This window comes from Canis lupus, chromosome 12, assembly GCF_048164855.1.
Source record: "Canis lupus baileyi chromosome 12, mCanLup2.hap1, whole genome shotgun sequence".
NCBI classification, from domain to species: Eukaryota; Metazoa; Chordata; class Mammalia; order Carnivora; family Canidae; genus Canis; species Canis lupus.
The window spans coordinates 41132821-41160820 of NC_132849.1; the positions used below are offsets into that span (position 1 = coordinate 41132821).

The 28000-nt window shown below is 41.0% G+C and overlaps 1 long non-coding RNA gene across 5 annotated transcripts in view; it reads left to right on the forward strand.

Moving 5' to 3' along the window:
- LOC140601562 (uncharacterized) overlaps nt 1-28000 on the forward strand; it is a 152704-nt gene that overhangs the window by 12862 nt on the left and 111842 nt on the right. The window contains exon 3 of one of the 5 annotated variants that reach the window (XR_012004568.1): nt 24430-24572. The exons of 3 other annotated variants lie outside the window; for them this stretch is intronic. This is a non-coding gene — a long non-coding RNA (uncharacterized lncRNA). Of the gene's footprint in view, nt 1-1758; nt 1825-24429; nt 24573-28000 lie in introns of those variants that run through there. One more of the 5 variants, XR_012004570.1, reaches the window with a different exon arrangement.

Sequence of the window (28000 nt, forward strand, 5' to 3'; positions counted from 1 at the left end):
AGCTGTTTCTAACAACAGTATGCGGGAGAGGTGATGGAGACCTTGGAAGGACTTGGTGTGTCCCATGTCATTTCTGCTCCATTCTGTGGAAGGGTGGCCTCTTGCTTTTCAAGGCCTTGAAACCCATATAAAAATGACTCTGCGTTTACTCTAACTGCAGTCTTGATCAGTCATTTCCCCTGGGAGTTTTGTGCCTTTCAGCACGGGTTGCAAAATGCTGACAGTCTCTTTTTAACTTGTGCACATTTTATCCTGCTTTTTGGACAATACCCTGCCCTCCTCCAACCCCTTCCTTCCCCCGCCATCCAGCATTCTCTGCGTGGATCAGTGTATGGCAAACTGCAGCAATGATTAGAGAGTGTTTAATAAAAACAAACCAGCTTTATTGGAGTATAATTGATGAACAATAGATTGTACATATTTAAAGTGTACAATTTGATGTTTTGGTATATATGTGTATATACTGGTTTTACATATATGGTATATATATGGTATATATGTGATATACACACACACACACACACACACTCATTACCACAATCAACATAATGAACATATATATTATCCCTGGAAATTTTCTCATGCCAATTAGGGGACATTTTTAGCTGCATTTTTTAAAAAAAGATTTTATTTATTTATTTGAGAGAGAGAGAGAGCAAGCACAGAGGGAGAATGAAAGTGAGAAGTAGACTCCCCATTGAGCAGAGAGCCCAATGTAGGGCTTGATCCAGGGCACTGAGATCATGACTTGAGCTGAAGGCAGATGCTTAACTGACTGAGCCACACAGGATCTCCTTAGCTGTGTTTTATAGATGAGGAGACAGAAACATAGAGATTTTCTCAAGGGCCAACCTAATTGGAAATGGAAATTGCTAAGTCCAAGACCTCCAATTTGTAATATAATTTTAGGTTTTGGTTCCTTTAAATTGTCATATTTTTAATTGTATAAGATAAAAATAAAAAAAAGATAAAAATCAGGTAATCATTGTCTTCTAAAAAACATTTGTGTATACTTGTATTTTTACTCGTCTTAAACTACAAATGTATACCTAGAGGAAGCTAAACCACATTAAAAATAAGTATTAAATTTGAGGCTTTTGGATACTCTTTTCCCTTTGTTAGGGAAAAGAGACTACTCTTGAGGCAGTGAAGCAGATTAAGGAAACAATGTTTTAATCATAGCTGTTTCACAGAAAATGATTCAGGGGAAAGTTTAGATTGGATTAGGCCAAAGACACTTTGCATTTCTTTCTTTCTTTTTTTTTTTTTTTTTTTTTTCCAGGAGGGAAAGCATTTCTACATAGGTTGCCTATTTTATTTTTTTAACTCCAAATCAATTCAAAGTCCTACAGACTAAGGCATTTATTACTCTAGGTGCCAATTTAGCTCGTACAAATTATTTGTAAAATTAGCTTGTGGGTGAAAAGCACTACTTCCTTCTTTCTATTTCCATAAAAACAAAGTAAAGGAATAGAACAGTAGCCTTTTTGGTAAGTCAGCTTTTCCCTAGTAAGAGAGCTTTTGGTTTTGTTCCCTTATTCAGGCAAAGGCAACAGAGGTAGGTTCTAATTCAGCTCCAACACTAACTGGGTTTTCACAATGGCTGCTTTAACATCCTTGTTAGGCATCTGTCTTGGTGTCAGTTTCTGTTGACTTTTCTCAATCAAGTTGAGTAATTTTTTTTTAAATTGAAACTGAGACATCTTGAGTATTATGTTCTGAGACTCTAGATCTTATTTATATTTTCTGTTTTAGCAGGTCTTTGTTGATGCTGCTTTGGTGGAGTAAAGGGACATTGCCTATTGCTGCCAGGTGGAATGGAAGTAAGGGGTTTTTTCTCCTCCTGGCCTCAGTAGATACCTGGGCGTCGGTGGGGGTGGGGGGTGGGGGGTGGGGGCGGTGCAGACTCCTTGTTACCTCTGGACAGTGGTGGGAATTAAGCTCCTCACTCGGCTTCTAGTACCGTGGGGTGGAGATTTGGGTGGTTAAACCTCATTATTGCTGAGTGGTGGTGTAAGTCCCAACTCTCCTCTGGGCCTCCTCTGATCCTCCAATAGCACCCCAGCAGGGAAAAGAAGGAGTGCTTTGCTACCTCCTGGTGGAGACAGAAGTCCAGGAACCCCATGTGGTCTCCACTGACCACTCCACCTGGTCAGAGGTGCTTGTTACTGACTGGCAAGAATGAAATCCCAGCTTCTCACTTGACCTTCTCTGGCACCACAGCAAGAAGGGAGTTAAGGGTGTCTTGTTAAAGCCTGGCAAAAGTAAAACTCTAGGCTTTCCATTTGACCTTTATTGGTGAAAGTGGGGGTGAAGCTGCAATGTTTTGGGGATATTTGGCTGGAGCTGAGTAGTTTTTGCTCAAAAGTTTTCTGTTTGCTAGGCTGTCCCTTTCGTGGGGACAGGATTTTCTTGGAGCTTTTCTCTTTGGGGGCAGAGTGTCTGTGTTTACTGGCATTGCTAGGTTGCTGGATTCTCCAGCACTCAGACTGAAGGGGAAAAAAAAAAAAAAAACCAAAACAAAACAAAAAAACACACAAAAAACCCTCAGAGAACTCACTTCTTGGGTCCTGAGGTCCCTAGTCTGTCTGTCTTCATTCTTTTAGACTCCTGCTAAGTTTATTTTAAAGTTGAGGGGTTTTATCCATACTTATCAGGGAAAATGGAAAAGTAGGTCTACTCCATTCTTCTGTAAGTGGTAGTCTTAGGGTCTGTGATCCTGGAGCCCTGTGGAATTATGGATTTGGTGTGTCAGTGGTGCCCAGTGGCTGAAGATAGTTCAGCCCAAAGGAGGACTCTGCCCTGACCTGCTCTGTGACCCTAGCCAAGTGGCTGCCTCTTTCTGACCCTGATTTCCTATGTGCCCTGACCTGGGTTGCTAGAAATAGAGTCTTCCAATTCAGAGCATTCTATTCCTTTTCCTTCTTGCTTTCCTTCACTTGACCCTTGGCCCTGTTCCTTATTATTTTCACTTCTGTTTTGTTGCCTTCTCCTCTTGTCTTATTACCCTCTTTTCATTCTTTTTTTCTTGTTTTTCTGACTTCTAATGTGGAAAAAAGTGTCAGCCAAGGCCTTGAGAGAGTGCACCTGTTTGTCTCCCGTTTGTGTGTGTGTGTGTGTGTGTGGGGGGGTAGTAAGGAGGTTTTTCTGTTGTGATGCTCATGTTCATTCTGTCCGGTGTGTTTCAGAGTACTTAGCAATGGGTGTCTTTCCTAGCAGGTAGTACATGAGGTTGCTGTGTTGAGACCCTTGGATCCCAGCTACACAGAGCTGCTGTACCCCTAACTTTGTGGAATATTGCCACCTTGTGGAGTGAGAGGGAAAGCCAGATGAGAGGAGGAGACTCCAAGATAGAAGGATATTTAAGTATAGGACAATATGTCCCCTGAGTAAACTGCCCTTCCTGTCTCATGACTTCCTTTCCTTGATGTTGTATAATAATTTCAACCAGTTTGTGCTTCTGATTCACATATGTCCTTTTGAAGGAGAGTGCTGTGGGAAGCATAAAAAGTAGACTTTGGAGTTCCAGAGAATTAGGTTTCAATCTCAGCTAAGCCTCATAGGAGCTATGTGACCTTGAGAAAGTCACCTGATATCTCTGAGCCTCTGTAAAAAAAAGGGGGATCATCCCAGAGGGATTCTAAGAAGGGCCAGGTAAAGGGGAAATGCCTGGGAAATGTTCATTTCCTTCACGTGGTGATGAAAGCGCATTAAGAGAAAGGCTTCTTTGTGGTTCTGGGGATCATGGCTGCAGCTGGATGTGCTGGGTCAAAGGAGGTGGGGGACTGGCATTTGCTGAGGTGCCAAGTGCCAGGTACTAAGCTAGGTACTTAAATGATTTCCTTTATCCCTCCAACGACCTTGAGCCAAAGGTCCCATTATCTTTGCTTTATAGGTGGTACAGCAAGCTTGTCAGGTTTTTAACTCAAAGCCCGCCTCCCTACCACCTCCACTTTGTTACATTTGTCTAATGAATTGACAAGGGTAGTAGTCGGTTGGATTCATCCTGGCTTACTTTCAGGCTACCACATACATCAATTTTAGAGTCTGTAAAGAGGTAGAGATGAAGGGGCTCATAAGATGGTTGCTGTCCACCATGTTCTACTTCTTCCTCCAGCATCTGCTAGGAGGATGAAGTAAGGGTTGTCTGAAAAGGTTGTCTTATAAGGGTTGCCCAGCGAGTCTGGGATGGAATAGGAAGGAGTGGAAAGTGTGCCCTGGGCTGAGGAGCTGGGTTGAGCTGGAGACAACAGAGAAGGTGAGATGGGGAGGGAGACTTGTCTGAATGGGGAGGCCTTTTGGAGATTAGGGCTGTTAGATATTCCCAGAGACCTGCTTCCATGCTGGGAGTGGCCCTGGGGGATACTGGTACATGAGAAATGTTGGGAGTATTGTGATGTCGGTGGTCTAGGAGATCTTAACTGTACTGGGGGATGTTGGAACCAGTATTGTCCTTGACTGTGGGTTGGTTGACCCTACATGGTTGGGACATCACACTGGCCATGGAGACCTGGGGGAAACTTTTAGGTTGAAGGATGGCCCTGGTTCTTGGTTCAGGGTCATTGCTGGAGCAATAATAGTGTGGGCAAGGGAGGAACATTAGTTGGAAAAAAAATGAAGACTTTAACATTCAGATCCCACTTGCCAGTTTAAAGAAGTTCTTTAACGCTGATCACTCAAGATACCATTTAACCATCAGTGTATGTTGATATATGAGAGAATTAGCTCTGAAACCCTGTGAACAGGGTTGGGATAGACACACCCTCTGCTCTCCCAGAGCTTCCAGTCTTCATTACAATATTGTGACGTGGGTACGTCAAGTATGATCCACTGTCCAAGTGAGAAAACAACGTTGGTGACCTCCCTGCCAGTGCACCTAAATTGGAACCTGCACCTAGGCTTACTTGCTCCGGGGACCAGTGCTCCTTCTCGTGTTCTGTGAAGACTATTGTTGTTTGAGTCTGTTTTGGATGTGAATCCACATCTGAATGTCTTCACCATTTATATTCTATTTTTATTCCCTTCAACTATTTTCAAGCAGCCTTTCTGAAGAGTCCCAGAGTCCTGCAAATAAACCACCTGTTCCCTCCTTTTCCTTTCTCTCTTTTGCTGGGAGCTGGGAGTTCCTTAAGCTGGCAGTTTAGTACAGAAAAGGATTGAAACCATAAGGGGAAAAGAATTCACTTATCAACTATATTTCCTGATATTATCATTACAGAATTACCTGTATGTTTACATATACACTCAGACGCAAACATGAATGTTAGTGGACTCTCTTACCTTCTCCAAACTCCATGGCCCATTAGCATCCTCTCTTGCACATACTCTCATATCTTGCCCCTCTTTTGCTTTGTGTTTTACTCAGAGTAAAACTCCAACTTGAATGTAATTCTCTCTCTCTCTCTCTTTTTTTTTTTTTTTTTTAAAGATTTTTATTTCCTTATTTGACAGGGAGCACACAAGTAGGGAGAGTAGCAGGCAGAGGAATGGGGAGAAGCAGACTCCTCGCCAAGCAGGAAGACTGATATTGGGCTCCATCCCAGGACCCTGGGATCATGCCCTGGCCCAAAGGCAGGCACTTAACTGCTTAACCTACTGAGCCACCCAGGTGCCCCTCTGTCTTCTCTATGCTTGTACTCCTGCAGTTGAAGACAGCTGGAAAAATACACAAAACCATGCTGATTGGTCTCATTCTAAATTCATTATTGTTGTCCCTACTCTGTAATCCTATCATGTTTTCATAATGTTTCATAGTCTGTTCTGTGTCTCTCACTTTTGTAGGCAATATTTTATTCATATTTTCCATTATTATTATTATTAAAGAATATTCATAGCAGCTTTATTTGTAATAGCCCAAACTGGAAAGAGCCAATATAATATGTCCACCAGTAAGTAAATAAAATGTGGTGCATTCATACAAATGAAACACTACTTACTTATCGACAAGAGGAATGAAATATTAACATGTGCAAGAACATGAATGAACCTCAAGGTAATCATGCAGAGTGGCAGAAGCCAGATAGTAAGGAGTAAACACCGTATGATTCTATTTCTATAAAATTCTAGAAAATGCAAAGCAATCTACAGTGTCAACATGTAAATCAGTGGCTGCCTGAAGGGTAGGGGGAAGATGGAAAGGGAAGAGGGAGGTATTACAAAGGGGCACAAGGAAACTCTTCCAAGGGCTGGATATATTCACTGTCCCAGTCTCATATCTTAACTGTTGGTGGGGAATGCAAGCTGGTGCAGCCAGTCTGGAAGACAGTGTGGAGTTTCCTCAAAAAAATAAAAAATAGAACTATCCTACCACCCAGCAGTTGCACTAGTAGGTATTTATCCAGAGGATACAAACCTAGTGATTCGAAGGGGCACCTGCACCCCAATGTTTATAGCAGCAATGTCCACAATAGCCAAACTATGGAAAAAGCCCATATGTCCACCAACAGATGAATGGATAAAGAAGATGTAGTGTGTACACACACACACACACACACACAAACACACACACACACACACGGGAATATTACTCAGCCATCAAAAAGGATGAAATCTTGCCATTTGCAACAACATAGATGGAATTAGAGGGTATTATGCTAAGCGAAATAAGTCAGTCAGAGAAAGACAAATACCATATGTTTTCATTCATATGTGGAATTTAAGAAACAAAACAGATGAACATAGGGGAAGACAAGGAAAAATAAGATAAAGACAGATAGGGATGGGGATCCCTGGGTGGCTCAGCAGTTTAGCGCCTGCCTTTAGCCCAGGGCCTGATCCTGGAGACCCGGGATGGAGTCCCGAGTCAGGCTTCCTGCATGGAGCCTGCTTCTCCCTCTGCCTGTGTCTCTGTCTCTGTCTGTCTGTCTGTCTCTCTCATGAATAAATAAATAAAATATTAAAAAAAAAAAAAAACAGAGAGGGAAGCAGACCAAAAGAGACTCAACTCTAGGAAATAGAAGACAGGCAGAGACACAGGTTGAGGGAGAAGCAGGCTCTTTGAGGTGAGCCCGATGTGGGCCTCGATCCCAGAACCTTGGGATCACCACCTGAGCCAAAGTCAGATGCTCAACCACTGAACCACCCAGGCATCCCTCTTCATCTGTTTTGTTTCTTAAATTCTGCAGCAACCACTTTGATCTAAATACCTTCATCTCTTATCTGGATTAATTTAACACCCTCCTAACAGGTTTCTCTTTGGGTGACCTTGTGACCCTACAACTTTCTTTCTTTCTTTCTTTTTTTTTTTTTCTTACTTTCAACTTAGCAGCCTGCATGATCCTTTAAAACATGAGTCAGATGATGTCATTACTGTTTAAAGTTCACTAGAGGGCCCGCCCCCAGCCCCACCCCCGGGCCCCCAGGTCCTTCAGTGTAAAAGCCAACATCCTGAAAGTCAACACCATCTGGCTAATTTTACCTTCCTGACCTTGTCACTTAGTGCTTTCCCTCTTTTTCTCTAAACTTAGCCATTTTGGCATTTTTGGTTTTGACTTCAATGTGCCAGGTAAGCTTCCACATCAGGCTTTGCAATAGCTGTTCCCACTCCCTGGTGTACTTTCCCCCAGATATCCATGTGGCTCACTTTCCTTACTTAACCCTTTGCTCAAATGTCATCTTCTCAGTAAGCTTATTCTGACCATGCTATTTAAAATTACCACTCCTTCCTCAACCCTGATTTCTGGTACTCCTATCTCCATTATCTGCTTTATTCTTATTCACGTTGCTTACCTACTATAATACTAAACACATCCCTTATTTTGTTCACCTTCTGTCTCTATTAGAATATAAGCTCCAGGAGAGCAAGACTTGGTCTGTTTTGTTCACTAGTGTACCCGAGACTGTTGTTATGGCGTGTAGGCTGTGTACTGTAAAGCTTTCAGGTAGCTGTCATGATAGACTACCAAGCCCTTGTGTGATACGATGTGGCATTCCTGGCTATACTAGAACATAGTTAGAACATAGTGTGAACAGTTGCCATAGAACTTGTGCCATGTAGCATCTTGGCTGCATTCCGAGGCTAGGCTAGAAAAATGCTAAGTCATATGGTAGGTGCTCAAAAATATTTGCTGAATGAAAGAATGACTAAATGAATGGATTTATTGAGCTTTCTTTTATAGCCTAATACAGGTCTACTTTTGTAAATGTTACATATCTGGTAAAAAAAATTACCTTCTCTGCTGTTGAGTGTAAAATTCTAAACGCATCCAATAGCCAGCAGGACCATATAATTTATTGTCTAAACTATGACATGCTTGAGAGTGAAAGGGGCCATAATGAATAATTGGCCAGGGCAATGGGCATTAACTAGTACTATCTGGGACAAATGGGGGCAATAGAGTCATTCCAATGATAGCTCATACTTATTCATTGAATTGTTCTAATTTTCATTATCTTTGCTTATTTCTGTCTGCTTGATTTATCAGCTTCTGAGAGGGGTATATTAAAATATTCAATGCAAATGTTAATTTATTCTCCCTATTTTGACATTCTTTTACTCTAGTGTTTGATACTCCTTGAACCCTTTCAAATTTGTTCATTTTCTTTCATTACAGGAAATTTATTTCCATTATTTCTTCAAATATTTCTTCATCTTCTGAGGACCCTATTTTTCAGATATCGGCCTACAATTATTATTTACTTAGTAGATAAGATTTTTTAAAATGTAAATCTTTTTCTCCAGGGGCACCTGGGTGGCTCAGATGGTTAAGTGTCTGCCTTTGGCGCAGGTCATGATCAGGGTCCTGGGATTGAGTCCCACATGGAGCCCTTCATCCAGATCTCAGCCCAGCAGGGAGTCTGCTTCTCCCTCTTCCTCCACCTCTCTCCCTGCTTGTGCTCTCTCTGTCTCTTTCTCTCTCTCTCTCTCTCTCAGATGAATAAACTTAAAAAATCCTAAAAAAAGTAAATCTTTATCTCTTTAATGTTTTCCTTCTTAATTTTAGGACAGTTTCTCAATCTAATTTTCAAACTAACCAATTTATTTTTTCAATTGAATTCATCCTTCCATATAGTCTATCATGATTTTTATTTCAACTATTATAATCATCAAATCTTTCTTTTTAAAAATCATTTCAAATTTTTGTTTAACATTACTAACATCTTTACTTATTATACTTTCCATGCGTACTTAAGAAAAAAACCTTAGTTTACCTGTTTTAATATTTTTTTTCAGATGGGTATATGTTTCTTCAGTTTGTTGACTTTCTTCTGAGGTGGTTCTAACTCTCAGGAGTCTAGTTATTTTAGCTTCTGAGCTCAGGCTCCGCTGGGGATATCAGCTATTTGGTAATGTGCATTTTAAAAGTGTTTTTGTTTGTTTGCTTTGGGTGTTTTTGAATTAATTTCACTGTGATCAGAAAATGTGAGCTATTTCATATATATTGTTTGAACTTTGGAGAGACTTGCTTTATGGCCTCTCTAATCCCTGGTCTATTTTTGTAATAGTTCAATTACAAATTGAACAAATTGAGAAGAATGCATGGTCTCTAATTATTGGGAGAAGAGTCCTATTATTGTCCATTAAATCTAGCTTATGAATGCACTGTTCACATCTATAGTTTTACTAATATTTGACTGTTGGATCTTTTCAATAACTGAGAAAGATGCATTAAAAGAATTTACTATGCTGGTGAAGTTATTAATCCAGTCAATTGTTGCTTTATATATTTTTAAGGTAGGTTATTAGCTACAAGTGTAGAATTGTTTCATCTTTCTGTGAATCAAATTTTTTATTACTCGTAACCTTCTTTATCTGTAATAATGTTTTCTGCTGACTTGTGCTTTGTGTGATGTTACTATGGAGTCAGCTGTCAGTTCCTGTATACACGGTATGCCACAGTCACAGTGGGTTCTCAGTCTTTTATTTTCCAATGTTCTGTGTCCAAGTTTAGGTCCATCTTTTATAAGTAGCATAGAGTTGGCGTTTGTTTGCCATCCAAAATGATGATCTCTTTATTTTAACTGCCGAATGTCATCAAGTTTTCTTCCTTATGATCACTAGTATGTATTATATTTCTGTATCATTTTTGGGCTTTGTATTTGCCCAGGTTTTCAATGCTTTTGCCTCTCCTTTCTTAGCAAACTTAGGATTCACTTACATTTTGTTTAATTCAATTTGTCTACACTGTTTTAGAAGTTGTATGCTTTGTTATTAAAAAAATTTTAAAGGTTTACATTTTTAACAGTCGCTCTTCATTTTTTAATACAAATGTTTAACTTAAAATCTAAAATCATCAAGCATTTTTATAATTTTCCTGAAAAATGCAAAGGTATTTTATCTAAACTCTAGTTGCCCTTTCTTATATTAGGTGATTTATGTAGTATTTTAAAATAATTTTAAAGTTCTAAAAATGAGACATTATTACTATTTTTTTATAGATAATAATTGTATAAATTTACCCGCATGTTTGTCAATTTCCTTTCTCATTTTTTGTTTTGTGAGACAGATGGTTTTTTCTTCCTGAAGTGTTTTTAGAAGTTTGTTCAGTGAAGATAGTCAATGATAAAAACTGCTAGTATTTATTTTTTTGAAAATGTATATGGTGTGTGATATAGATCAGATTTTTTTTTGGGGGGGGGGTATGTTTTTGTATTTGTCTTGCTGCTCCAGTACCTCTTGTTGAAAAGGCTATCTTTTCTCCATTGCCTTGACATCTCTGTGGGAAATCAATTGATGACATAAATGAGGCTCTATTATGTCTCTTAATTGTGTTCCTCTCATCTGTATGTCTGTCCTTTCACTAATATCAAGTTGTCTTGATTAGTATACCTTTTTTTTTTAAAAAAAAAGATTATTTATTTATTCATGAGAGATACAGAGAGAGAGGCAGAGACATAGGCAGAGGAAGAAGCAGGCTTCCTATAGGGAGCCTGATGTGGGACTCAATCCCAGGAGCCTGGCATCACGACCTGAGCCAAACTCAGACGCTCAACCACTGAGCCACCCAGGCGCCCTGATTAGTATAGCTTTATATTAAGTTTTGAAATCAGATAGTGTGGGTCCTCCAACTTTTTTCCTCCTTTTAAAAACTGTTTTGGTTAATTTGATTCCTTTTGCTTTTCTAAATAAATTTTAGAATTAGCTTATTAATTTCTGGAAAAAAGTCTTCTAGAATTTTGATTTGGATTGTACTGAACTTATAGATGAATCTGGGGACACTTGACATCTTAACTATAATGAATCTTTCAACTCATTTTTTAAAGTGCCATTTAAGATAGCACTAAGAAAATTAGGTAATTAGATCTGAATCTATTAAACCTGTGTACAAGATTTGTCTGCTGTAAACTATAAGGCAGTGAAGGGAGGAATCAAAGATGACCTGACTGGTGAGATACATCAGTTATCTTAACAGAGAAAATTTACTATAAAGAATTGTTAAGCAGGTATAATTTGTTGACTAGGTTTCTGAAAACAAACAAACAAAAACAACAACAACAGAAAGGAGTCTCCGGTGCTAAAGAGGTAGCAAATATAGATACCCATCCCTAAAGCTAGGGGAGCAAAGGTAAGGGGCTAGGATAACTAGAACCTGCAAGCCTGGAGGTGGGACCTCACAAAGCGGAAGTGTAGACCCATTGGGACTGGGTACTCACGACTACTCATCTGGTGCTGGTGTCAGTGAGCTCCGTGAAGGGCCTCCTGGGTCTGAGATCCAGACCCCCAAGGAGGGGGCCCAGCTGGCTGATGCTGGTGTCCCCAAGGATATGAAACAGGCTTATTTTGCTAGAGCTAGATAGAAAACTGCCAACTGAAGTCAGCTGCTGCCTGAGTAAAGAAATGTGGCCATTTCCCAGACCGTGGTCATCTTCTGGAACATGGCGAGGGTGCTGGTGTTGCAGTGATGGCAACCCTACTTCCTGGGTTTTAGATGCCCTCTGGAGCCCTTTCATGGTTTTTCATGAATGACAGACATTGTAGAAATAATTTGACGCTGTGGAGGCCAAAGATGACTGACACTTGCTTCAGTCAGGCAGTTGCACTAGGGGAAGATTTAATTCATTTTGAAATTTAGTTGATTTGATTCTGGTTTTGGTCTTTATCGGGACTGCTGCTCTTACTATGAGGGTGTAACTCTACCAGGCTCCCACCTGAGGGCCTGGGGGTACATTATAGGATTCTGAACTCCCCTGTTTATCTTCCCAGCCCTCAAGGCTACCAGGAGTTCAGCTTCATTTCGCACCTTCTTTGTTGCCATGTTCTTCACAACCTCCCATGTTCTCATTTGGTCTCTTTCAGCAAATACTGTAAGAGGAAAAAGCACAGCTAAATATCTGACTCTCATCTCTCCATGTCTTTTCTCTTTGAGGTCTTGGGTTCCAGTTCTCACTGCTTTGGTAGCTGTCCCGTGTTTATTAATTCTTTTTTATTTTAAAAATTTTATATATTCATTTGAGAGAGTGAGCAAGTAAGAGAGCACAAGCGTAGAGGGAAAGGGAGAGGGAGAGGTAGGAAGCCCAATGCAGAGCTGGATCCCAGGACCCTGAGGTCATGACCTGAGCTGAAGGCAGACGCTTAACTGACTGAGCCACCCAGGCACCCCAGTGATTATCTATTTTTATTTCTAGAATTTCTTTCTGAATCTTTTTCAGATATTCGTGATCAGTTTTTATGGGCTGGAACATGATTTCCATTTTCTCTTTCATTAAATTATGTGTGTGTGTATTTTATCAAGATATAACTAATGAATGTACGAAAAATGTGCAAATCGTAACAGTGCAGTTTGATGAATTTTGATAACTGTGTGTCCTGTGAAACCATTATCTTAATTGGCATATGGATATTTCCATAATTCCAGAAAGCTCCCCCGTATCTTTCCAGTCAGTTCTCCTCCTACTCCCCAAGTGTTCTATTTATCACCCACAGATTAGTTTTACCTGTTTCTGAACTTTATGTAAATAGAATCAAACAGTATGTATATGTGGCTTCTGAATCTGCTTTCTTTTTCTCAGCCTAATGTTTTTGAGATTTATTCACCTTGTAGTTCATTCCTTAATTCATTTCCTTTTTATTGTTGAGGTCTTTTTCCTTGAGTGAGTTATATCATAATCGGTTTATCCATTCTTATGGATGAACATTTGAGCTGTTTCCAGATGTTAGTCACTATAAATAAATTTTTTAAAAAGCTGCCATGAATATCCTTGGACAATTGTTTTTGTTGACATGTGTCTTCTCTTTCTACATATTTTATATTTTGTATCTGATAATTTTAATATGCGAGTTATTTGGGTTCCAAATCTTTACTTTGTTGTTAATGCTTTCCTGGTGGTTTGTTTCTTAAGTTTTTGGTAATTTGTGATTTGATCATATTTTGCTAACTGTAGGAATCCTGCGGGGTTTGAGTGATTTTGCCTTTGCATCTGCCAGGTACCTAGGGTGATTTTGACTGAGAAGCACTCGAAATTAATTTTCCCTTTGGAGTTCCCTGCATATAGATAGTGTATTTTCAAACCTCTCCTAATGGAGGGAAGGCTTGTGCTTTTAAATTCCCAGTGAGTCCCCCTCACCGCTCCCTGCACCTATAGCCCAAGGCAGATTTCCCTCCCAGCTCTCAAGTGGACATTTCCCCCAGCTCACCCTTCTCCAAGGGTGTAGCTCTGTGGGGTTCCTGGATGCATGCAGAGTTTCTACCTCCAGCCTCTACCTTGGGCCTCTCGGCATCTGATCTTGGATCTTTTCATGGGACCATTTAAACAGGACGTCTGGGTCCTGGGTAGAGAATTTCAGAATAACCTCCAATTCTCCTCCATTCTACTTTCTATTCCCATTTCATTTTGAGATCTTTTGGATTTCCCTTACTTTCCTGTAAGCTTAGCTGTGCATCAAAAACATTTTTTTTTTAAAAGATTTTATCTATTTGACAGAGAAAGAGAAAGAGGGGAGAGAGCTCATGCGAGAGCACAAGCAGGGGAAGGGGGAGAAGGAGAGCAGGGAGCCCAATTTGGGGGGGGGGTTCGATCACAGGACCCCAGGACCACCACCTGAGCCAAAGACAGATGCTTAACCAACTGAGCCACCCAGGTACCCCCCCAAAAATGTTTTTTATTTCTAGCCTGTACTTTTTAGATCTTTATAGCATGAACACCCCTCTGCCCCCGCCCCCCAGGGCCCTCACCAGCAATCTCTGGTCACCTTTTTACCCAAAATAAATACAAGTCCTTGAAATACTTTTTCGCAGACTCTGCTCTGTGTTCTGTGGAGAGTATATCTATGGTTCATGTTTTCCATTCTCCATATTCCTATTTTCGGAGTGAGCAGCAAGTCTGCTTAGTCATCATAAAATCCTGCATTGTCACAGGGTTTTTGGATAGCATTTTAGCATTTATTTCTTTTCCACTGTCTTCAATCAGAAGTGGCAGAGCTGTTTACTACCCGGCCTCACCGAGGGCTTGATTTTTTATAAAGATTTTTCACTTGGCTTCCTGTTTCACTTATCCCTTGGTGGTGCCAACCGAGTTCCGAGATGTCCTGATCTCGCTTAACTTAATGGTTGCTGGTTTGGCCTTTCATGGTATGTGCAGATTTCTCTAGAACTGTGCACTCACTTCCCAAGGCCATTCTCTGCCTCCCCTCCTGACTTGGCCCAAACTGCTGTTACTTACCATCCAGTGGGCTTTGGGTTTTGGGCTGTTCCCTAGTTTCACTGGAAGGTGAATTTTCTTCTTCACTTTCTCTCCTTTTTGGAAAGGAGATGGGTGTGCAGAGGGGGTCTGGTGCACAGGTGAAAGCACTTGCTGAGCTGCCTGTGGCCAAGGGCTCAGGCCTTGTGTCCGGAGCAGAAAGGACTTGTACAGTTTTTCATCCTTCTCTGGAAAGCTGTCTTCTTGCTGGACTTGGGCCTGCTCATCACAGTCCTGTCCCATCCCATCTCATGGTGTTTATCTGCCTCCCTGGATATATTACAAACTTCTTTAGAAAAGAAAAGACTGTCTTTTTGTTTTCAGACAGGTAGTGCCTGGCACGTATGAGCACTCCAGAAGTCTTTGTGTGCTGAATGACCTTGGGAATGCTCAGAGGCTGCATCCTCTTTAGTGTTTGGGGCTCCCGATGTGGACTCCAGATCCCCCTCCCACATCTCAGGGACCTCCCTGGCTAAGTCCTGGTTGCAGAGTGTTAAGGAATGAGCACTTAGGACAGGAGACCTGGGTTTGTAGATATACCTGTTGACTTCTCTGCAGCTTCATCTTCTTTCCATAAAATGGGGCTGACAGCTTGCTCTGCCTGCCTACTAAGGTTTCAATGAGAATAGGTAATAAATGCAAAAATGCTTTAGAGATGGTCAAGCTATCTCTTCACAGCTGTCATCATGAGATGGAACTGCAGATCACTTTGCTTCTTAGGGTCCAGCTAAATCACCCACTCTCACCTAATTCCTGCCACTCCTTGGCCTGGCTTGTCCTCCTGACCTGGGAAGCCAGAGGGCAGCTCCATCTGGGTCATACCTGGGACCCAGCTCACTCGTCTTCTGTGCCCTGAACAAAATGGGAAGTTGTTGGGAGTCTGGGAGCCTGGGAGCCTGGAATGATCTCTATGAACACTGGGTGTCACTCTTGGCCTTAAAATATGTATAATCCCCTGTCCTCTAAATTTTCCTTTTCCTGTCGACTTGGTTCTGGGTGTTGAGTGTGGCAAGTCTCATATGTTCTGTGTATTTCCAGTCAGTGACCTTTACGGCTTTTCATTTCCTGGCAGCAACCTTTGGGGCTATCACCTGACACCCATTTGGGCCTTTGCTTTTGGGTAGAGGGTGCTTGGGCGATTCTAATTTATTTTGATTTTCACCTAACAGGCATGGGACCAGAAAGGTATACCCATGGCCAAAGTGTTTGTAAATTGGATTTCAGGACCCAAATCAGCAAAATTTTGAAAGTCAGCACCTTTGGGATTGGTCATAGGAAGTACCCTGCCATCTTCTTCAACTATTTTGCTGTGGAAAAAATGTTTTAAAACTACTGCTTCAGGATGACCTAGTTATTTTAGTAATAAGACAGGGGAGGGAAATCTCTGACTTTGCCTCCACCCAACTCTTCCAGGTGGACAAAGCCAGTGATGCTCTTGTTTAGCTTCTGTCTTTCTGGAACTCTCTGGGGTGCTAGTCTGTTGGTTACTCTCCCCTTTTAAAAACTCTTTCTTAACTTGTGTTGATTTGTCTGCTGCTGTACTTTCTAGGTCTTTGGTTGTTTCTTCCAAGCTATCTCCTGGGCTCCTTTGTACCTTTCTACATTATATCAACTCCTCACCCATACAAGTTCCAAATCCACGTTGTATATTTAGACCTCTGCTCACTGCCATCTCTACCTGGCCATCCCCAAGGACATTGCTTTAAAAAGCAACTTTATTAAAAAAAAAAAAAAAGTAGTTCTATTGAGGTATTTGCACACAATAGAACTCATTCATTTTGGGTGTATACTTTTCATGAATTTTAGTAACCACCACCTCAGTGAAGATAGGGGCCTTAGAAATGTAGTGTTTCTAACTTGTAAACTTGCTTTTTCATATCTTAGTATTTGTTCACCCTGAAAAGTTTTACTGTGGTCCTTTGCAGTTGGTCCCCTGCCCTACCCTTAGGCCCGGGCAGCCACTGATTTGCTTTCTGCCATTACATTATTTTGCCTTCTTGAGAAGTTCACGAAAATACAATCAAGTGGCATATAGTCTTTTGTGTTTGACTTCTTTCACTAAACCTAATCATCACTTTTGACATGTGCACAAAACAAGCACATCTCTTTTTCTCTAAGCTTCTCTTGTGATGGTGCCTCTATTTATTCACCCTAATATCAAAGTCAGAAACCTGAGTGTCATCTTACCCAGGTCCCTTCCTCTCACTTATTATTCCCTTTATAATACTCTGCCATTTGCAATTAGAGAGTCCTAGAGCTTCTTTCTCTTCTCTATCTCTGGGTCTGCCTTTCTCTTCATTCTCAAGGTCACTGACTTAATTGAGGCTTCATTTACTGCTTGCCTCTTTTACTGGCCTTTGTACCTTCCACCAGGACCTCTTCAGCCTACCCTTCTCACAATCACCAGTGTGAACTTCTAAAACACAAAGCTTATCCTGCCACTCCCTTATGTCAGTGGTTCCCCATGGCTTCTTAGTCTAGCAAATGCCATCTTCATGATTTGATTTATTTCTGCCTACAGCTATATTTTATTTTCCAGAACTTCCTCAAATCTAGCCAATGCTTGGCCATTCCTTGGGATTTTCTTGCAAGGGCCATGCTCACTCATCCCTTGACCTGGGATATTCTTTTCCTTTTCCTTCATCTAATGACTCCAACTCACCCCCCCTTTTTTAAAAAAAATATTTTATTTATTTATTTGAGAGAGAGAAGGGGAGAGAGAGAGAGAGAGATAGACAGACAGACAGACAGACATAGCACAAGCAGGAGGAGCAGAGAGAAAGGGAGAGAAAGAATCCTAAGCAGACTCCATGCTGAGCAGGAGCCTGACACGGGACTCAATCCCATGACCCTGAGATCATAACCTGAGCCAAAACCAAGAGTCAGATGCTTAACCGACTGAGCCACCCAGGTGCCCCTCCTACTCATTCTTTACGAGCCAACCCATATGACTTCTTTTTCTTTTCATATGACTTCTTCTGCAGTGCTCCCCCTAGCTACCAGCCCTGGACTGGGTTCAATGTTCCTTTGGTATTATATTTATCATCAGTTATATCAGACTGTATCAGTTTATTGTTGAGTTACTAATCTATGTCTCCCACTAGACTCTTAAGTTCCTGAGGAGTTTGCATTCTGTTTGACTTCATATCCTCTGTTCTTAGCACAGAGCCAGGCACATAGTTGGCATCCAGTGAATATTTCCTGAGTGATTAAGGTAGAATGGGGAGAGATCTAGAACTTCATGTGGAGATAGGTGAGAGTCTGGAAAACCTGGTGTGAGAAACAAGTGCCCCATTTTATGCCTCAGTCATAGGTTAGTCCACCTGTCATGGCAGGAGAAACATAAGGGTGGGAGTTGTTGGGGAGAGTATACAAAGGAAGTATAAGAAGCCATATTCAAATGTCTGGAACTCTGGTTCTAGTAGTGAAAGTGTCTAACTGAGGAGAGGGGCACCTTCTCTGCTTTTTAGCAAAGAATTAAAAATGACTTTAAGTAGGGAAAGTCAAGAGGGAAAGAGAGCCTGGATTGTGGCAGAAACAATACAAATGAGTTAAGAATCTATTCTTAGGTTTCTGCGTGAGCTAGCAAGACTACCAAGTCCCAGAGAGTCCCAGAGAGCTCTTTTGACATCACTCAACTGGGCTGGTCACAAATGATGTTTTAGACTGTGTAAAGTGTCCTGAAGTTGTCACAGTACTTTTCCAAAACTTGTCTCATTGTATCTGCACACCAACCCTGGAAGCAGGTGGAGTTGATATGGTGAATCCCATGGAACCAGTGAGGAATGGGAGGCTTAGGGAGCCTGGCTGACTTGTTCATGTCATAGAACTGGCATTCTTTCTGTTACAGAATCCATCTCTAAGGTGTGCACTTGGGCTAAGTTGCCAATATCAGGTAGGTTTAGAGATGATGTATTCCAGAAAGCCTGTGGCTATTTGCAGATCTTACAATGAGACAAGAGAGACTTGACAAAGAATGTTCAGTGGAGGAAGCTACTGTAGGTTGGAGGGCAATCTTTTGAGTCAATGAAATGTTTGGACAATTTAAATATTAGATTAACAGGAGAACTGTGAGTTTCCCAAAGTCTTAATGTCTTCCAGTTGCACAGCTGAGGCAATTAGCCAAGGAAACTTTTGATTAGCTGGAGCTTTATGAGATGAAACATTTCTTATGATAGTGCTGTTATTTTTTTCCAGTGAAAGAGAAAATAAATCTTTCTCAAAAGGGAAAAAAGATCACTATAAAAGGGAGCACTTTTCTTTTTCTTTTTAAATAGATGTTCTTGTGTTAAATGATGTTGAGTCTTAATACCTTGCTATCAATCTTTTTTAATTTCTTATTATTTTAAAAGTATTTTATTTGTTTATTGAGAAAGAGAGACCACACATGTATGTGCATGAGTGAAGGGACGGGCTGAGGGAGAGGAGAGAGGGAATCCCAAGCAGACTTTGCACAGAACATAGAACCTGGAGTGGGGCTCAATCCTATGACCCTAAGATCAAGACCAGAGCTGAATTCAAGAGTCTGACACCCAGGTGACTGAGCCACTTAGGACCACTACCAAATATTCAATCTTACCACAACATGAAACATAGGAAGTTTTTGTTTTGAGTGGAAGACTGGCAGTTTTCTTAGCTGATATAGTGTAGAGGTTAAGAGCACAGACTTGCTTGAGGTTGCCCTTAATTCAAACCTGGCTGCATCGTTTAGAGCTATAGGACCCTGGGCAATTTGCCTATTTATTCTGTGCTGTTCTGTTTCTAATTCATAAACTTACTTAAGTATTAATTGATATATTTGATAGAAATCACTTAGCATAATATTATAAATAATAATATCATAAAAATGCCTCATGTTTGCATGTAGCTGGTTTTAACTTTTTATATTTATTTATTTATTTGAGAGAGAGAGTGTGTACATGCATGCACATGCAAGCAAGGAGTGGGGCAAAGGGAGAGGGAGAGAAAGAGAGAATCTTAAGTAGATTTCCTGCTGAGTGTAGAGCCTGACGTAGGGCTTGATCCCATGACTCTGAGATCATAACCTGAGCCGATATCAAGAATTGGATGCTTAACCACTTGAGTCACCTAGATTTTAACTGGTTTTAACTCTTTAAAAGCTCTTTAATTTCATTCTTACAAATACTCTATTGAATAAGTTGGGTGGGGATTATTGTTTTTTTTTTTACACACAAAGAAACTGTGGCCCAGAAAGTTTAGGTGATTTGTGAAAGGTCATAGATCAAGCATGAAGGACAATCTCCTGAATGCCAGCTCAGATGGGGTCTTACCAATCCACTTTTTACAGAGATGGTGGTGTTGGAAATTATTGCAGTGGGGTAAAAGAGTGGTTATGGTGGATCTTAGCCACTCTCTCCTACTCTTTGTCTGGAATTTGCTTTCACTGGGCTTTAGATCTTAAGTAAGAGTCTGAAGTCAGCTGAGGTTCTATAAATTAGATTGTTGTGTGTCAAATCCTGCTTACTGATTTTAGAAATAAAGCCTTTGTTATTTTCATTGATTTATTCTTGGGATTGTTTTGTATTCATTTTATTCTCAAGTTTAAATTGATTAGAGCCAAAGTCCATTCCATTCTTTCAGTAAGTACTGGTTGAATATATACTAAATGCCAGGAAATAAGCTAAGTGTTTTCACATATTTTTTTCATTTAATCTTCAGAGCAATCCTATATATTATGACAAATTGTCTCCATTTTACATAAAAGGCAATATAGGGTCAGATATTTAGTGACACACCCAGATCGATTAAGGACCATTACAAGAAAGGAAAATTATAGGTGAATCTTTCCCTTGGATAATGTTACAAAATTCCCAGTGAAGTATTAGCAAAATGATCCAACAATATATGGAAAAGATTTATCATGACCAAGTCCAATTTATATAGGAAGTCAAGGTTGGTTTAACATTCAAAACTTAGTTCAGTTTGCCTAATTAATACAATAATGAAAACTGAACTCTTAGTTTAATATATGGAAGTCATACGATGACTTTCATAGATGAAGCACAACATTTGATAAAGTTTAGTATTCATTTTTAAAAAAAGATTTTATTTGAGAGAAAGAGTGAGCAAGCAGGGAGAGGGAAAAATCTCAAGCAGATTCTTCTCTGAGCACAGAGCCCAACGTAGGACTGATCTCAGGACTCTGAGATCATGACCTGAGCTGAAACCAAGAGTTGGACACTTAACTGACTAAGCCACCCAGGCACCTCAAGTTTGATATTGATTTATGATAAGAAAACTCATAGTTATCTAGGAGTAAAAGGAATATTCCTTATTCTGATAATAGGAACTTACAAAATAATAATAAAAATCTACAGTAAACATAATGGTGAAATTTTGAAAGTTTTCATGAGACAATCAGAGAAGAGACAGTGATACTCCCAATACCACTTTGCTCCAACATTGTACTAGAATCCTAGCTAGGGAAATAAATTGGGGGTGGAGGGGTGGGAAGGCAAAATGAATAGAAAGGAAGAAATAAAACTCGTATTATTTGCAGATGATATGAAAGTTCATATTTTCTGAACAGAAAGTTCAGAAGATTCCACAGGTATAGGATTCAGATTACTAGGTGAGGTTGGTAAGGTCACCAGATACAAGGTCAATGAGCAATTCCAACAAACAGAAAATGAAATATTCAGGGGTGCTTGATGGTCAGTCAGTTGAGCATCTGATTCTTGATTTCACCTCACGTTGTGATCTCAGGGCTGTGAGATGGAGCCCCACATTGGGGCTTAAGATTCTTAAGATTGCTTAAGATCCTCTTTCTCCCTGTCCCTCTGCCCCTTCCTCCACTTGGCTTGTCTGCTCTCTCTCTCTCTCTCTCTTGCTCTCTTTCTCTAAGTAAATAAAATCTTAAAAAAATGAAAATAAAAAAATTTAAAACATAGCATTTGCAATAATGTCAAAAACCTCAAATATGAGGAATAAGTTTAAAGAGAGACATGCAAAACTGCTGCATTGAGTATCCCTTTTCAAAGTGTAGAAAATCATTTTATACCACTATTTACACTGAAGTACTTTACTCTTGTTTTCTGACAAGTCTGATGTGCCCAAGAGAGCCTTGCTAGTTCTGTTACACCAGTGGCAACCCTCTCGTCCCCTCCCAGAGTAGGGAGGTTCAGTCACTGGGCCACTGGAGAGTGGCCTTAGTGGCTTCCAGTCCTCTTTTCATCCCTTACCCTGGCCATTGGTTTTTCTGGTTCCTTCAAATTCAGAGATTTTCTGTGGTTCCGAGGTGAAAATTGCTTTGCTTCTTGATGACTCCCCCATCTTCATGTTAGTTTTCAGCTTCCTCTGTGTTACTCCATCAGCTATTGCTTTTGTCTTGTGGGATTCTCATGGATGTCTTTTGTCTGCTGTCATCCTCTCTCCATTTTGCCCTTATGGATTCACGCTTCAGACTTCTTCTACTGTCATTTTAGTGGGGTTGGAGGAGGAAGTAGAGATAAATGCATGGGCTTAATCTGCCACGTTTAGCTGGAAGTTCTGCACAAAGTCACAAAACAGCAAAGTCACTAGACAGTGTTTGTTTTGTTTATTCCTATCCAAGCCACTTAACACCCCACACTCTGCTCCCTCAGTTCTCTTAGCGGCTCTCCCACACCAGCAGTTGAGTTTGCTGCTGCTAGACCAGGTGATCTCTGGGGCTCAATCCAGTCTTGATAGCCTGTCTTCACATTGCCTCCCAGATGGTGTTCCACGCTGTAGGATCCTGGGCTGAGTGACAGGAAGGAGATTGCAATCCTCAAGTCCCCAACCCCCCACTTCATCCATGAGACTGTCTTTTGGGGATTGAAGGAACACAGAGCAGTTTGAACAATGCCATTAATTAAAGCACATTCTAATTGATTGGATAATCCCTAGGTAGTTTAAGTTTATGGAGGGAAGGGATAAAGGAAATGGGAATAGAGGCAGAAATTGAGATAAAAAAACTCTTTCTCTTTCCCTCAAGCTCATCCTCACTGCAAGCACGTGATGAAAAGGTCTCCTTGTCCTGTAATTTTCTGAGTGAAAGGCTCTCATCCCTAGCCTCCTCTGGCCTTTCTATTGCACTCACACATCTATAGTGTCTCCGGAGGAGTGCAGGGATCAGGTGGGGCAATGCCTGCATTCAAATTATGCCTCCTCCCCTTCCCAGCTCTGTGACCTTGGGTGAGTCACTTTATTTCCCCGTGCCTCATCTTCCTCGTCTTCAAACTGGGCCAATAGTAATGCTCACTTCATGTGCTTTTTTTGAGAATCAAAGGTATTAGTGTGTAAAAGTACTTAGAACTGTGCCAGCCACCAATTGAGCACTTAATGCACATTAGCTGTCATTTTTACTACGTGCTTGTCTTTACAAATGGAGTTGAAAGTCATTATACTCCAGAGTTTGCTGCCTGTAAGAAGGCAGACTACTATTTGAGTGCAAAGGATGCTCTGAGGGCAGAAAGAGACAGTCATTAACTCAGTGGGGATTGGAGACTCATGGTTGAGGAAGGGGAGTATGGAAGGAACATTTAGGAAATTATTCTAGAGCAGTGGAGATCCTTGACTTGAGAATAATGGGTAAAGAGTGAGTTAGTTACCACCAGAATGTAAGTAATATGAGGGCAGGAATTTACCTCCAGGCCTAGCACAGTGCCCATCACATGAGAGGTACTCAGTAAACATTTGTTGAGTGAATAAATGAGTAAGAAGCTGGAAGGGTAGGCCAAGGGAGTGATGAATTTTAGACAGAAGAAACAGAGTATGGGAAGCACGTGGCCTAGAGAGCCTCCAACACATACTGGGGCAACTGTCAGGTCATAGTGTAGCAAGGGCTCAGCGCCTGTGTCAGAGAGAGGAGACCAGAGAGGAGGCAGGCCAGGGACCAGTGAGATTGTGGAATATGTGCTTCCCAAGGACACCAAAGGGATACACTCATTTCAGTGTCACCTAGGCCCCAGACCCACATTTTCTAAGACATAATGTCTCATTTGCAACACAAGTCCTAGATAATATCAATCAAGTTTACATTTTTATAATGCTTTTCACTGTACAAGGCAATGAAACACTTTCACATGTATTATCTCACTGAAGAATCACTGTACCTGGCAAAGTTGGTGAGGTCTCCATTTTACAGGTAAGAAAACCGAAGCTTAGAGAAGTTACAGGATTTACCAAGGTTACTCAGCTAATAAGCTGCAAACCTGGGATTCATGCTAGGACTTTGGATAGTATAGTGCTTCACTGAATTTTGTTTTTGCAGAAACAAATTCATAGTAAGCTGAATAATTAAAAAAACAAAAACAAAAACAAAAAACAAAACAGCCAAGTAACTGTCACCTAGGTTAAGCAGTAGAAACATTACCAGCTATTGCAGGAAGTCCTTATGTTTCCCAATCAGGTCGCAACAGCTTCCCTCCTTCTGAGGTAATGTTATCTTGACTTGTATGGTAATTGGCTCGTTGCTTTTCTTTCTAATGGTAGCACCTAAGAATGCAGACTTGTTTTTTCATCAAGCAAATAATCATTTATAATATGGGCATTTTTCTATTAGCCTGAAAGTTCCTTGAGGAACTATCTTTGTGGCTTAATGCATAATTATTCTCTTGTTAAGTGTTTAGTGACCACCTCCCAGGAGCCCAGCAGCTGGATTCTGAAGAGCTAGAAATAAAAATAGGTCCTGACTCCAAGTTGGAACAACCTCACGGTCACTGATTTAATAATTTGTATGATTTTAAAATTAGACATAAACAACACTAACAGCAACAGTGACCCTCAACAGCCTTGGCATGCAAATACTGGATGTCCTTTGACTTTTTGCAGGTGGACCTTCACCCCTCCTGGCAAGGTTGTCCTTTGCTGTTTTGCGATGGATAGCAGAGCACCCAGGACACCAGCTCTTCACTTTGACTACATGCTATCATGTTGACAGTTAGACTTTGTAGATATAGTTCATCTTCAGAAATAAATTTCTCAAACTTGAAAATTTATAGGCTCCTGAGAATACATCTGCTTGTATTCCACTGAGAGACTTTTTATTAAAAGTTAAGCACTTGTAGTTCTGGATAATGACTTAGTGTCAATATGACCAACAGCCAATTATAATACCACCATTGAAATCTAATGACAGTATTCAGTGATCAGTGACCATCTGTGAGCTACAGAATAAAGTTAGATTAATTTTTCAAAGGTTATCATAAAAATCAAAGTAGAAAAAAATTCTTACAGAAATCTTTGAATTCCTGAGGATGTATCTCTGTAGACACCAGTTTAAGGAACAGTGATGTATTTTGTCAAAGGAAAGGCATGCATTTCCATGTTGACTGGAATTCTAGATAAATGCATGGCCGGTCTCATTCATTTGGGGAATATAAAAAATAGTGAAAGAGAATAAAGGGGAAAGGAAAAAAAATGAGTGGGAAATATCAGAAAGGGAGACAGAACATGAGAGACTCCTAACTCTGGGAAACGAACTAGGGGTGGTGGAAGGGGAGGTGGGCGGGGGGTGGGGGTGACTGGGTGACGGGCACTGAGGGGGACAGTTGATGGGATGAGCAGCGGGTATTATTCTATATGTTGGCAAATTGAACACCAATAAAAAATAAATAAAAACAAAAATGCAGCTTGATATACTCAAAGTAGATCTAGCTTCTAGTGATGTTGACGTCACATTCTTGTAACACCTGTTGACTCCAGACGAAAACTGTGCTGGGGGGCAGTAGGTGGATAACTCAGGGTTGCAAATTGTTCCCGGATAATCTACGAGTCAAGAGACCTGTCTTTGGATGCCCAGTGGAATTGTATTTTAAATTCCCATTGATAGACTGGAAGATGATCTGTTTTTTTCCATCTGGTTGCCTGGTAAATCAAATGCTTCAGTTTTTGCTCTGTTTGTTATTTCTCTGACCACCAGCCCCAGTGGATTAAACAACTCACTGTGCCAGTTTGACCTGTGTCTGTTCTAACATATGGAGCAGATTTAATGAGCTTGTTATGACTGCTAGCAGGAACCTACCGAGAGAGTCATGGAATTTCAGAGTCGAAGAGAAAAAAGCCAGTGTGGCTTAGCTGGATTGTGCATGAGCCTCCCACCTTGTTTTCCTGCTGTCATTCTTCACCTGGTCCAATCCATTTTCCACACGGAGCATAGCTGCCTTCTGTTGGGTTCCCTAGAAGCAGAGACTGAGTGGGGTTTGGGGATGCTGGTGCAAATGATTTATTGAGAAAGTGTTTTTTTTTTTTAAGATTTTAAAATTTTATTTGAGAGAGAGAAAGAGAGAGCATGAGTAGAGGGAGTAGCAGGCAGAGGGAAAGGGAGAAGCAGACTCCTCACTGAGCAGGGAGCCCAATATGGGGCTCCATCCCAGGACCCTGGGATCATGACCTGAACCAAAGGCAGATGCTTAACTGACTGAGCCACTGATGCACCCTGAGAGAGTGTTCTTGAGAGAAGAGGAATGAGGGAAGCAGGACACAGCAGGGGAAAAATGCAAGGACAAGGTCACAGCTAGAGCTCAGCTTTAGCATAATCCCATGAGATGCCCTGGAGTGGAATGGCACCACGTGGGTATTCTCACTTTGGGGCAAAGGTGCCAACCCTTTGTACTCCATATTAACCAGTCATTGATTATGGGTCCCCAGACTAGAGGAGAGTGGGATAAGGGTGATTCTTCAAGGAAGGGGGCAGCTGTGAGCATTAGCACCCAGTCCTCATAACACTGGGGAATGGGTGCTGTGCTAGTAAACATGATCTGGGCTGGGCACCAGCATGTTACACTAGATAAACCACCTGACATGCACATTTGATGCAGACAGCTGGTAAGCGACCTTGCTTAGGGGCACATATCCAGTGCTTTGCTGATGAGCTTTAAAGTTTAGCTTAGCTTATATGGTATTTGGTGATTTGCCCAAGTCCCTAATTTATAGTTCAAATGCATAATCTGAGATTAAGTTTTTTGGGGATGGAGTGAGGGAAAAAAACCCTCCAGATATTTCTTAGAATTCAGACAGACTTGGTGGCCACTTTGGACTGGATTTGCCCTACTGGAGCTGATCAGTGAGGGTAGCCTGTCAATGTCCAAATGACTCTGATCCAGTGAGTCGGATGTAATAGTAGGATCTCTGGAAAATGGCATTCTTGCAGTCAGGTGGGTAATAGAGTATTTCTGCAATCGGACACAAAGAGTCCAAACTCTGGACCTGTGTCAAAACACCTTAAGTAGACTCTATCCGCTGAGCATGATGGGACTCCTGATAGGCTCTGTGTTGTTCACGGTTGGCTCAGTGACAGTGTCAATCAAAGATTTTGTTGAACAGGACTGGCTAAGGCAGGGGCAAACAGCAACTAACCTTTGTTTCAAAGCTTTAATAAAAGATAGTATTTCCAATTTGAGAAGCTCAGATGAAGAGCTAGGTCCCAAGGGGAACACTATTATTTTGTTACAAGCTAGTTGTTGCTTCATTTTGGTGAGAATTAAGCTTTTCCCTGAAGTCACTGAATGGTTTGATGATCTTCATAGTAATTATAGATGTGGTCTAGAAGCTGGTGCCAGATGAAAGGAGCTGTGTCCCTGCAGTCTATATCCCCATGTGCTCTATTGACTGGCAAATATGGCACGGAGAATTTCAAGCATAATGATTGCTCAGCCAACTAGATCAAATCTTATTTCTAAAAGCTGTTTTCTTTCAGAACTAATACGTTTGTTTCTGACTCATTCTGATCAGTGGGGCATCGAGTTGTAAGGAACAGATTGGAAATTATTTTATTGATTTTTTTCCTTTTTTATTTACCAAAGGTGAGAGTGAATTTCTCTTCCCTGAGTGTTGTTCAGCTTCGAGTAAAGCTAAGGACATGAGGAGGTTTGGGTAGAGTTGATTTGGAACCATCACCAGACTGACTTTGCTGCCCTGGCACATAAATGCTTGGGAAACTGTGTTGTGGAGGAAAAGAGTGACTTCACTCTGATATCTAAAGGGTAAAGTCCACTTTTTCTTTATGGCCCTGGCTGGAGTGGTCATTGGGACATCTTACCAGCCTCTATAACCAATGTTCAGTGGAGGTCTGAGAGCCTCACAGATACTCCTGAGATCATGGTGTAGGACTGCAAAGGCCACTCTCTTGGTTCAGGATCTTTGGTAATTGTCTGATTTTGAATCTTGCTTCCCTCCCTGGGCTCCAATCTTTCACCAGGAGGGAGAATGAGAAGGGTTGGTTTCTGTTGAATCCAGGAGAAAGACAGCTTTCCTCCCTCACAAGAAGGAAGTATTAGATAAGGAAGAGGAAACCATGTTTTTTCCCCCTCAGTTTTTTCTTCCTCAGGGACTCTCTCAATTTCCATTTCCAAATTGTTTAAAAATTAGTAGTGAAAATCATGCTTAGGATGTCTTCACATGG